Source organism: Arachis hypogaea, chromosome 19 (genome assembly GCF_003086295.3).
Source record: "Arachis hypogaea cultivar Tifrunner chromosome 19, arahy.Tifrunner.gnm2.J5K5, whole genome shotgun sequence".
Lineage (NCBI taxonomy): Eukaryota > Viridiplantae > Streptophyta > Magnoliopsida > Fabales > Fabaceae > Arachis > Arachis hypogaea.
In genome coordinates this window covers 120,029,579-120,041,289 of record NC_092054.1, presented here as the reverse complement: position 1 = coordinate 120,041,289, position 11,711 = coordinate 120,029,579, and the positions used below count along the sequence as shown (strand labels likewise).

General features: G+C 38.8%; 1 non-coding gene across 1 annotated transcript; it reads right to left on the bottom strand.

Moving 5' to 3' along the window:
* Positions 1 to 9,840: 9,840 nt before the first annotated feature.
* Positions 9,841 to 9,948, bottom strand: LOC112780199 (small nucleolar RNA R71). Its single transcript, XR_003191051.1, has one exon. It is a non-coding gene; the product is annotated as a small nucleolar RNA R71 (small nucleolar RNA).
* Positions 9,949 to 11,711: the final 1,763 nt, after the last annotated feature.

Below are 11,711 nucleotides of genomic sequence, written 5' to 3'. Positions count from 1 at the left end.
CTGATGGATTTATTTCATGGGCTGGTTCGTTCGAACTCTTATGGTGTGAGTTTGAAAATAAGGCCGGAGCCTTCTGGATGCTACAATTAAGGCATATACAAATTTTTTAAGTTTTTGATATCTTAATTTAGGGCCTTGTAGCACCTTGCTAGTGAAGTAAATGGGATGTTGTTTGATCTCATCTTCTCATATTAATGCTAACGTGACAACCTTCTCGACGACAGCTAAATATAATACGAGTTCTTCCCCTACTTTTGGCCAAGTAAGGATGGGAGGTTGGCTCAGAAACTTTTTGAATTCCTAAAAGGCCTCTTCGCATTCAGGAGTCTATTTGAACTAGCATCCTTTTCTTAGTAGTGAAAAAAGTGGTAGGGATATTAATGCTGATCCTGCCAAGAACCTGGATAGAGTTGCAAGCCATCCATTCAACTATTGGACTTCCTTTAAGCAGGTCGGACTTTTCATTTCCAAAACTGCTCTACACTTGTCGGGGTTAGCTTCAATTCCCCTTTGTGTTAACATAAACCCTAGGAATTTTTCAGCTTTCACTGCAAAGGCGCATTTGGTGGGGTTTAACCTCATCCCATGCCTCCTTATAGTTCCGAAGACTTGTGAGAGGTCAGTCAAGAAACTGGCTTCGTCGTTGGTCTTTACTAACATATCATCTACATATACTTCCATGAGGCTTCCAAGGTGAGGTGCAAACACCTTATTCATCAACCATTGATAGGTGGCCCCTGCATTTTTTAATCTAAATGGCATCACCACATAGTAATAGTTTGCCTTGGTTGTGATGAAAGATGTTATCTCCTAATCTGATTTATACATCGGGATCTAATTGTAGCCCAAGTAAGCATCCATAAATGAGAAGTATTGATACCCCGAGCTAGAATCCACTAGGGCATCAATGTTGGGCAGAGGATATGAGTCCTATGGACATGCTTTGTTGAGGTCGGTATAGTCGACACATATCCTCCACTTCCCATTCTGCTTTTTAACCAGCACCACGTTTGCTAGCCAGGTCGGTACGTGACTTCTCTGATAAACCCTGCCTCTAGCAAAGCTTGTACTTGTTCTTCAACCACTTAAGCCTGTTCGGGTCCAAGCTTGCGTCTCCTTTGTTGAACAGGTCGGGATCCTAGGTAGATGGCCAGCCTATGTGACATGAACTCGGAATCTATCCTAGGCATGTCAGAGGCTTTCAGGTGAAGAGGTCAGAGTTCTATTGTAGGAGATTTACCAGTTCCCGCTTCAGATCTTTTGCTAGGTTGGCTCCTATGTTAGTAGTTTTTCCGACCTCATTTCCAATTTGGACTTCTTCTATTTTTCCTCCGGGCTGTGGTCATAGCTCTTCCCTTACTTGGACTCCTCTGAGTTCAATTGTGTTGACTTCCTTGTCTTTACCCCTTAGGTTTAGGCTTTCATTATAACACTTCCTTTCCAACTTCTGATCTCCCTTGATGGTAGAAATCTCCTCTGGTGTCGGGAATTTCATACAAAAATGAAGGGTTGAGACAACCGCTCCCAGCCCATTTAGGGTTGTTCTGTCTATCAGGGCGTTGTAAGCGGAGGTTACATCGACAACAATGAAATCGATGCTTAAAGTCCTGGACTGTAGTTCCTTTCCGAAAGTTGTATGCAGGGAAATGAAGCCCAGTGGCTTAATGGGAGCATTCCCTAATTTGAAAAGGGTATCTGATAAACTCTAATTTTGTGGTTTATATTGTGTAGAATTTGGGGGATTTTGTCAATATTTTCCGCACTTATTCACAAGAAATGCATGATTTTGTGTTCCTTTCCTAATATTGCTTCATGATGAAAAACATGCTTTTTTTGCCTTAGAATTGCTATATTTTGATCCTCTTTTATTACCATTCGATGTCGTGATGTATTTGTTGAGTGATTTCAAAATGTATAAGGCAAGAATGGCATAGGAGAGAGAAAAGAAGCATGCACAAGAGGAAGGAGCATGAAGATTTGGATTTTGGGAACCTCAGCATGGGCGCGCACGCGCACTTCACGCACACGCGTGGATGTGGACAGCTGGAAGCGGCACGCGTAGATTAGAGCATCCACACGGATCAGAGAAATCCCACCGACGCGCACGCGCACATGGCGCGCACGCGTGGATCACAAAATCAATCGGCACGCACGCTCGCATGGCGCGTACGCGCGACAAGCTGCACGTGACCTCATTAAAGGAAATCATGCCTGCCGATTTCTGAGGCTCAATAGGCCCACTTTCAAGCTGGTTCTGCATGGAAAAAGACCCAAGGATGCTAGGGGAAAGGGGGGATCATTCATTCACACTTAGACACAATTTTTAGCTAGTTTTTTAGTTCTTTGTTCTTCTAGAGAGAGAAACCCTTGTTCCTCTCTAGATTTAGCTTTGATTTGATCTTTCCTTGTTGAATACTGAATTGGATCTTGTTAATTACTAGTTTTAATTGTTTAATTTGAATTCCTTAGTATAATTTTGCTTAGATCTTGTGTTAGTTTTATGTTTCCTTGTCAATTGTCATTTTATACCCATCTCATGAATCCTATGGATCTTGACTTGTTAATTTTGCATTGGTGATTTTCATGATTAATGGTGTTGTTTGAGAGATTTTATATTGATAATTGTTAGTGGGTACTTGTTGATTTCCATTTAATTGCAATTTGAATATGTCTCTTATTAATGGTTACCATGTGTTTGATGAAATGTTTCCTTTAATTATGGAGTAGTCCTCTTTACTCTTGGCCTAGGCTACAGGAATTGGGTAAACTTGAGTCATTGGGTCTAATGGATTTGATGATTTGGGAACCCTTAGTGGTCAATTTGATAACCATTGACACTAGCCTACTACTAAGTCAATTAGTAGTTAGGTTGGACCTTATGGGTTGATGTTGACTAAACCATTTAAAATACTTCAAGTATAGAAGTAAACTTAATGAGTTTGGTTCCTCATAATTGTCAAGATATGGTTATTAGACAAGGATAGTGACCCCAATTCCCATGTCTAGCCAAGAGTTGCTTTTATTATTCATATTTGAAAACCCAAAAATTATAATTGCTTTGTCTTAGTTATAGTTACTTGTTTAGTTTAGAGTAGATTTATATTGGATGTTGTCTTATTAGTTTGGAATTGCTCACATCTTGCTTTAGTTACTTGAATTAGTTTCTTGCACTTCAAGATTACTTGCTTGTTAGGATTCCTAGTTTAATTTCTTGCTCATGACTTGCAACCCCGGATTTCTACCTAATGTTGATGCACATGTCTGCCCATTCCTTGTGAGACGACCCGAGGTTTGAATACTTCGGTTACTTTTATTGGAGTTGAACTTGTGACAACCAATTCCTTCGAAATTTGATTCGAGGATTGACTATCGGTTTGGACTATACTGACAACGAAATCACTTTGTCAAATTCCGAACCGGTACAAATCCTTGCACCATCAAATTTTTGGCGCTGTTGCCGGGGAATGGTTCCAACATATGCCTTGATATTGGTTATGTGAATATGTGAATATTGTAGATAGTTTACTTGCTTTCAATACTTAGCTATAGTTTAGATTTCCTTTGTATTTGTGCTATGACTCCTAAGTTTGATGACTCGGTATCAACCGAATTCTAGCTTAGGCAAGTTTGACCCCGAGATTGAAAGAACCTTGTTACACACTCGGCAAGCTAGACGGCGGTTGGACTACACGGCTAGTACTTCGGCTTCTCTTGAGGAACATACCAAATCACTAGACGGTACCAAGAGTGACTTGGAGTCCGCTACTTCCTATTCTTCTGTTGGCACTACTAATACATCTTTGCATCCTACAGGTGATCCATACATGACGGAGCCACGACGGATCACTTTGCATGAGCAAGAAGCTCCGGATATCATACTTCAACCTTTGCAAGCAAGGTATCCCAACCTTGATCCAAACTTTGAATTGAAGAGTAGCTTAATAAATCTACTTCCTAAGTATCATGGGTTGCCGGGTCAAGACTCCATCCGACATCTAAAAGATTTTCAAGTTGCTTGTTCTACGGCTCGAAGGCATGGAGCCGATGAGGTGGCTATTATGGTTTTTACCTTCCCTTTCTCTCTTGAAGGGCAAGCAAAGACATGGTTTTATTCACAACCGGATGAGATTGTGACCAATTGGGATTTCTTGAGAAGAGAGTTTCTAGATAAATTCTTCCCACCGGAGAAGACCGACTACATCCAAAAGAAGATCTCCGGTATAATGCAAAAGGATCAAGAGAGTTTGTATGAGTATTGGACTCGGTTCAAGAGGCTATTGAAATCTTGTCCACACCATGGGTTGAACACTCACTTGCTCATTAGTTACTTCACCAGAGGTCTTTGTGCAGAAGATAGAAGATTGCTCACTGCTTTTAGTGGCGGTTCCCTTTAAAAAAACAAGACAGAAGGAGAAGCTTGGAGCTTGATAAATGATGTTGCTGAGGCTACACAACACCTAAGGGTGAGAAGTAATCCTCTCAAGGGTGTGGTAGAACCATCACCATCCGAAGCAAGCTTGACCAAAGCGCTTGGGGATATGACCACTATCCTCACGTAAATACAAAAAGATCAAAAGGAATACTACTCCATCCAAGCCATTCAAGCCTCATCCCAAGTTGCTCAACTTGAAGGCCCTCCTAGAATTTGTGGTTTGTGCTATAGCACCACACATTACACCGATCAATGTCATCAAATTCAAGAGGAGCATGCCCTTGTCGTGGCCAATGTAAATTACAACAACCGTCCGCCCTACCTTTCTCAAGGCCAAAACAACTACTCTCATAGTAGTAATCAAAATCAAGGGTGGAGGAATAATGCACAAGGGAGCAATCAAAACCAAAGATGGAACAACTCTTCTTCTAATTACAACAACAACCAATCTTCATCTCAATATCATCATAACAATAATAACCACCAAGCCAACCAAAATCACCATAACCAAAACCAAAATAACTACACTAAATACCAAGTACCACACCATAGACAACAATCCAACCAATCCTCTTCATCTTCCACCAATCAAGTTGATGAGCTTAGAGCCGCTGTGGAGAAACGGGACGAGGGCTACAAGGCTCAATTCGAGGCTATGAGCGCTCAATTGGCCAATATCACCGATATGATTTCGAAGATGGCCATGTCCTCCTCCAATAACACCAACCAACCCTCAAGCTCCTCTAACCTTCCTTCCCAACCCCTTCCAAATCCCAAGGACGGTCTCAACGCCATCACTCTACGGTCGGAGACTACATTGGAGGAGATACCTCCTAGGGTCATGGAAGACATCCATGAGGAAGAGGTGGTCGTTGAATCTCCACATGAAAAAGAGGAGGTAGACAAAAGGTATGATGAAGAAGGAGTAAGCCTTAAGGAACCCAAGAGGAAAGCTATAGTGGATGAGTCCATTCCTATCCCATTCTCTTCCTTGGTGAAGAAAGCAAAGAAGACTCCAGAATTCGATTTAAACAAGATTCAAGTGTTCAAGAAAGTTGAGGTAACCATACCACTTCTTGATGCTATCCAACAAATTCCGAAGTATGCAAAATTTCTGAAGGACTTGTGTACTCACAAGGATAGGATAGAAGAATTGGAGACATTATCCTTGGGTAGTTCAATTTCTTCCTTGATGGAATCTATTCCAAAAAATGTGGTGACCCTGGGCCTTTTTTAGTGTCTTGTCGTATTGGTGGACGCATTTTTCATGACTGTATGTGTGATTGATGAGCGGATAATTTATACGCTTTTTGGCATTGTTTTTAGTATGTTTTTAGTAGAATCTAGTTACTTTTAGGGATGTTTTCATTAGTTTTTATGTTAAATTCACATTTCTGAATTTTACTATGAGTTTGTGTGTTTTTCTATGATTTCAGGTATTTTCTGGATGAAATTGAGGGACTTGAGCAAAAATCAGATTCAGAGGTTGAAGAAAAACTGCTGATGCTGTTGGATTCTAACCTCCCTGCACTCAAAGTGGATTTTCTGGAGCTACAGAACTCAAAATGGCGCGCTTCTAATTGCGTTGGAAAGTAGACATCCAGCACTTTCCAGCAATATATAATAGTCCATACTTTGGCTAAGTTTAGATGACGTAAAAGGGCGTTGAACGCCAGTTCTACGTTGCTGTCTGGAGTTAAACGCCAGAAACACGTCACAAGCCAGAGTTGAACGCCAGAAATACGTTACAAACTGGCGTTCAACTCCAAGAATGACCTCTACACGTGTAACATTCAAGCTCAGCCCAAGCACACACCAAGTGGGCCCCGGAAGTGGATTTATGCATCAATTACTTACTTCTGTAAACCCTAGTAACTAGTTTAGTATAAATAGGACTTTTTACTATTGTATTAGACATCTTTTGATCATTTTTAGATCTCTAGACCTCCATGGGAGGCTGGCCACTCGGCCATGCTTACCCTCTATTCACTTATGTATTTTTCAACGGTAGAGTTTCTGCACTCCATAGATTAAGGTGTGGAGCTCTGCTGTTCCTCAAAGATTAATGCAAAGTACTACTATTTTTCTATTCAATTCAACTTATTCCGCTTCTAAGATATTCATTCGCACTTCAACCTGAATGTGATGAACGTGACAATCATCATCATTCCCTATGAATGCGTGCCTGACAACCACTCCCGTTCTACCTTAGATTGAATGAGTATCTCTTGGATATCTTAATCAGAATCTTCGTGGTATAAGCTAGATTGATGGCGGTATTCATGAGAGTCCGGAAAGTCTAAACCTTATCTGTGGTATTCCGAGTAGGACTCTGGGATTGAATGACTGTGACGTACTTCAAACTCGTGAGTGCTGGGCGTAGTGACAGACGCAAAAGGAGGGTAAATCCTATTCCAGTATGATCGAGAACCTCAGATGATTAGCCATGCTGTGACAGAGCATTTGGACCATTTTCACAAGAGGATGGGACGCAACCATTGACCACAGTGATGCCTCCAGATGATTATCCATGCAGTGACAGTGCATCGGACCATTTTCACAGAGAGGATCGAAAGTAGCCATTGACAATGGTGATGTCCTTACATAAAGCCAGCCATGGAAAGGAGTAAGACTGATTGGATGAAGACAGCAGGAAAGCAAAGGTTCAGAGGAACGAAAGCATCTCTATACACTTATCTGAAATTCTCACCAATGATATACATAAGTGTTTCTATCCTTATTTTCTATCTATTTTTTATTTATGTTCGAAAACTCCATAACTATTTTATATCCGCCTGACTGAGATTTACAAGGTGACCATAGCTTTCTTCATACCAACAATTTCTGTGGGATCGACCCTTACTCACGTAAGGTTTATTACTTGGACGACCCAGTGCACTTGCTGGTTAGTTGTATCGAAGTTGTGAATGAAAAACAATTTATTAAGACGTGCGTACATAGTTTTTGGCGCCGTTGCCTGAGATCACAATTTCGTGCACCAAGTTTTTGGCACCGTTGCTGGGGATTGTTCGAGTTTGGACAACTGACGGTTCATCTTGTTGCTCAGATTAGGTAATTTTCTTTTTGTTTTATTTTCAAAAATTTTTCAAAAATCTTTCAAAAATTTCTCCTTTGTTTTCGAAAAAAAAAATGTTTTCAAAAATATATTTTTCTTCAGAATTTTTAAGAATGAATTCTAGTGTTTCATGAAGCATATTGAAGCCTGGCTGGATGTAAAGCCATGTCTAATTCTTTTAGACTGAGGCTTCCTCTTATTAGTATATGAAGTTGGATGAAGTATCAGCTGTTGTATGACTGATTTGTATCTTCTAAAGCTTGGCTGGCTATTAAGCCATGCCTAACCCTTAGATTGGAGCTTTAGACTAAGAGTACAATATTCCTGGAATTCATATTAAAAATTTTGGAATCCTTATTTTTCTTTTTCACACTAATTTTCGAAAAATCCAAAAAAATTCATAAAATCATAAAAATAAAAAATAAAAAAAAATTATTTTGTGTTTCTTGTTTGAGTCTTGAGTCGATTTCAAGTTTGGTGTCAACTGCATGTTTTAAAGTTTGCATAAAATTTTCGAAAAATTCATGCATTCATAGTGTTCTTCATGATCTTTAAGTTGTTCTTGGTAAGTCTTCTTGTTTGATCTTGATGTTTTCTTGTTTTGTGTTGTATGGTGTTTTTCATATGCATTCTTGAATTCTTAGTGCCTGAACATTAAAGATATCTAAGTTTGGTGTCATGCATGTTTTCTTTGCATATAAAAATTTTCAAAAATATGTTCTTGGTGTTCATCTTGACATTCAAAGTGTTCTTGGTGTTCATCTTGACATTCATAGTGTTCTTGCATGCATTCCTTGTTTTGATCCAAAAAGAAAAGAGAAAAACATAAAAATGATGTTTTAATTTTTCTCTCTCATCATAAAAATTCAAAAATAAAAAAAATATCTTTCCCTCTCTTCTCTCATAAATTTCAAAAATTAGATTTGACTTTTTCAAAAATTTTTAAAATTTAGTTGTTTTTATGAGTCAAATCAAATTTTCAATTTAAAAAATCTTATCTTTTTCAAAATCTTTTTCAAAAATCAAATCTTTTTCATTTTTCTTAGTTATTTTCGAAAATTCTAAAAATATTTTTCAAAAATCTTTTTCTTATCTTTATCACATCAAATTTTCGAAAATAACATCATCAATTAATGTTTTGATTCAAAAATTTCAAGTTTGTTACTTACTTGTTAAGAAAGATTCAAACTTTAAGTTCTAGAATCATATCTTGTGATTTTTTGTGAATCAAGTCATTAATTGTGATTTTTTCAAATCTTTTTCAAAACTAATTTCAATCATATCTTTTCAAAAATATCTTCTTATCTTATCTTTTTCAAAATTTGATTTTAAAATATCCTTTCTAACTTCTTATCTTCTTATCTTTTAAAAATTGATTTTCAAATTTGTTTCAACTAACTAACTAACTTTTTGTTTGTTTCTTATCTTTTTCAAAACTACCTAACTAACTCTCTCTCTCTCTCTAATTTTCGAAAATATCTTTCCTCTTTTTCAAAATTTCTTTTTAATTAACTAATTATTTTAAATTTTGATTTTAATTTTCGAAAATTACTAACCATTTTCAAAAACTATTTTCAAAAATCACTAACTCTTTTTCAAAAATTGTTTTCGAAAATTCTCTCTCTCTCTCATCTCCTTCTCTTTATTTATTCATCTACTAACACTTCATCTCACCCAAATTCGAACCCCCTCTTCCATCTGTGTTCGAATTTTCTTTTCTTCTACTCACATAAGGGAACCTCTATACTCGGGCAAAAAGGATCCCTATTATTATTATTTTTCTGTCCATCTTTTTCATATGAGCAGGAGCAAAGACAAGAAAATTCTTGTTGAAGCAGATCCAGAACCTGAAAGGAATCTGAAGAGGAAACTAAGAGAAGCTAAATTACAACAATCCAGCAAGCACCTTTCAGAAATTTTTGAACAAGAAGAGGAGATGGCAGCCGAAAATAATAATAATGCAAGGAGGATGCTTGGTGACTTTACTGCACCTAATTCCAATTTACATGGAAGAAGCATCTCCATCCCCACCATTGGAGCAAATAATTTTGAGCTGAAACCTTAGCTAGTTTCTCTAATGCAGCAAAACTGCAAGTTTCATGGACTTCCATCTGAAGATCCTTTTCAGTTCTTAACTGAATTTTTGCATATCTGTGATACTGTTAAGACTAATGGAGTAGATCCTAAAGTCTACAGGCTCATGCTTTTCCCTTTTACTGTAAGAGACAGAGCTAGAGTGTGGTTGGACTCTCAACCCAAAGATAGCCTGAACTCATGGGATAAGCTGGTCAAGGCTTTCTTAGCCAAGTTCTTTCCTCCTCAAAAGCTGAGTAAGCTTAGAGTGGATGTTCAGACCTTCAGACAGAAAGAAGGTGAATCCCTCTATGAAGCTTGGGAGAGCTACAAAGAACTGACCAAAAAGTGTCCTTCTGACATGCTTTCAGAGTGGGCCATCCTGGATATATTCTATGATGGTCTGTCTGAATTAGCTAAAATGTCATTGGATACTTCTGCAGGTGGATCCATTCACCTAAAGAAAATGCCTGTAGAAGCTCAAGAACTCATTGACATGGTTGCTAATAACCAGTTCATGTACACTTCTGAAAGGAATCCTGTGAGTAATGGGATGCCTATGAAGAAGGGAGTTCTTGAAATTGATACTCTGAATGCCATACTGGCTCAGAATAAAATATTGACTCAGCAAGTCAACATGATTTCTCAGAGTCTGAATGGAATGCAAGCTGCATCCAACAGTACTCAAGAGGCTTCTTATGAAGAAGAAGCTTATGATCCTGAGAACCCTGCAATAGCAGAGATAAATTACTTGGGTGAACCATATGGAAACACCTATAATCTCTCATGGAGAAATCACCCAAATCTCTCATGGAAGGATCATCAAAAGCCTCAACAAGGCTTTAATAATGGTGGAAGAAATAGGTTTAACAATAGTAAACCTTTTCCATCATCCACTCAGCAACAGACAGAGAATTCTGAGCAGAATCCATCTAGCTTAGCAAATTTAGTCTCTGATCTATCTAAGGCCACTGTGAGTTTCATGAATGAAACAAGGTCCTCCATTAGAAATTTGGAAGCACAAGTGGGCCAGCTGAGTAAAAGGATCACTGAAATCCCTCCTAGTACTCTCCCAAGCAATACAGAAGAAAATCCAAAAGGAGAGTGCAAGGCTATTGATATAACTATCATGGCCGAATCCAAAGAGGAAGGGGAGGACGTGAATCCCAAGGAGGAAGACCTCCTGGGACGCCCAGTGATCAATAAGGAGCTTCCCTCTGAGGAACCAAAGGAATCTGAGACTCATCAAGAGACCATAGAGATTCCATTGAACCTCCTTATGCCATTCATGAGCTCTGATGAGTATTCCTCTTCTGAAGAGAATGAGGATGTTACTGAAGAGCAAGCTGCCAAGTTCCTTGGTGTAATCATGAAGCTGAATGCCAAATTATTTGGCATTGAGACTTGGGAAGATGAAACTCCCTTGTTCACCAATGAACTGAGTGATCTGGATCAACTGACATTGCCTCAGAAGAAACAGGATCCTGGAAAGTTCATAATACCTTGTACCATAGGCACTATGATCTTTGAAAAGGCTCTGTGTGACCTTGGTTTAGGAATAAACCTCATGCCCCTCTCTGTAATAGAGAAACTGGGAATCTTTGGGGTGCAAGCTACTAAAATCTCATTAGAGATGACAGACAATTCAAGAAAACAGGCTTATAGAAAAGTAGAGGACGTTTTAGTAAAGGTTGAAGGCCTTTACATCCCTGCTGATTTCATAGTCCTAGATACTGGGAAGGATGAGGATAAATTCATCATCCTTGGAAGACCCTTCCTAGCCACAGCAAGAGCTGTGATTGATGTTGACAGAGGCGAACTAGTCCTTCAATTGAATGAGGACTCCCTTGTGTTTGCAACTCAAGGTCATCCTTCTGTAAACATGGAGAGGAAGCATAAAAAGCTTCTCTCACTGCAGAGTCAACCAGAGCCCCCACAGTCAAACTCTAAGTTTGGTGTTGGGAGGCCACAACCAAACTCTAAGTTTGGTGTTGAACTCCCATATCCAAAATCTAAGTTTGGTGTTGGGGAGTCTCAATAATGCTCTGAACATCTGTGAGGCTCCATGAGAGCCCACTGTCAAGCTATTGACATTAAAGAAGCGCTTGTGGGAGGCAACCCAATTTTTAT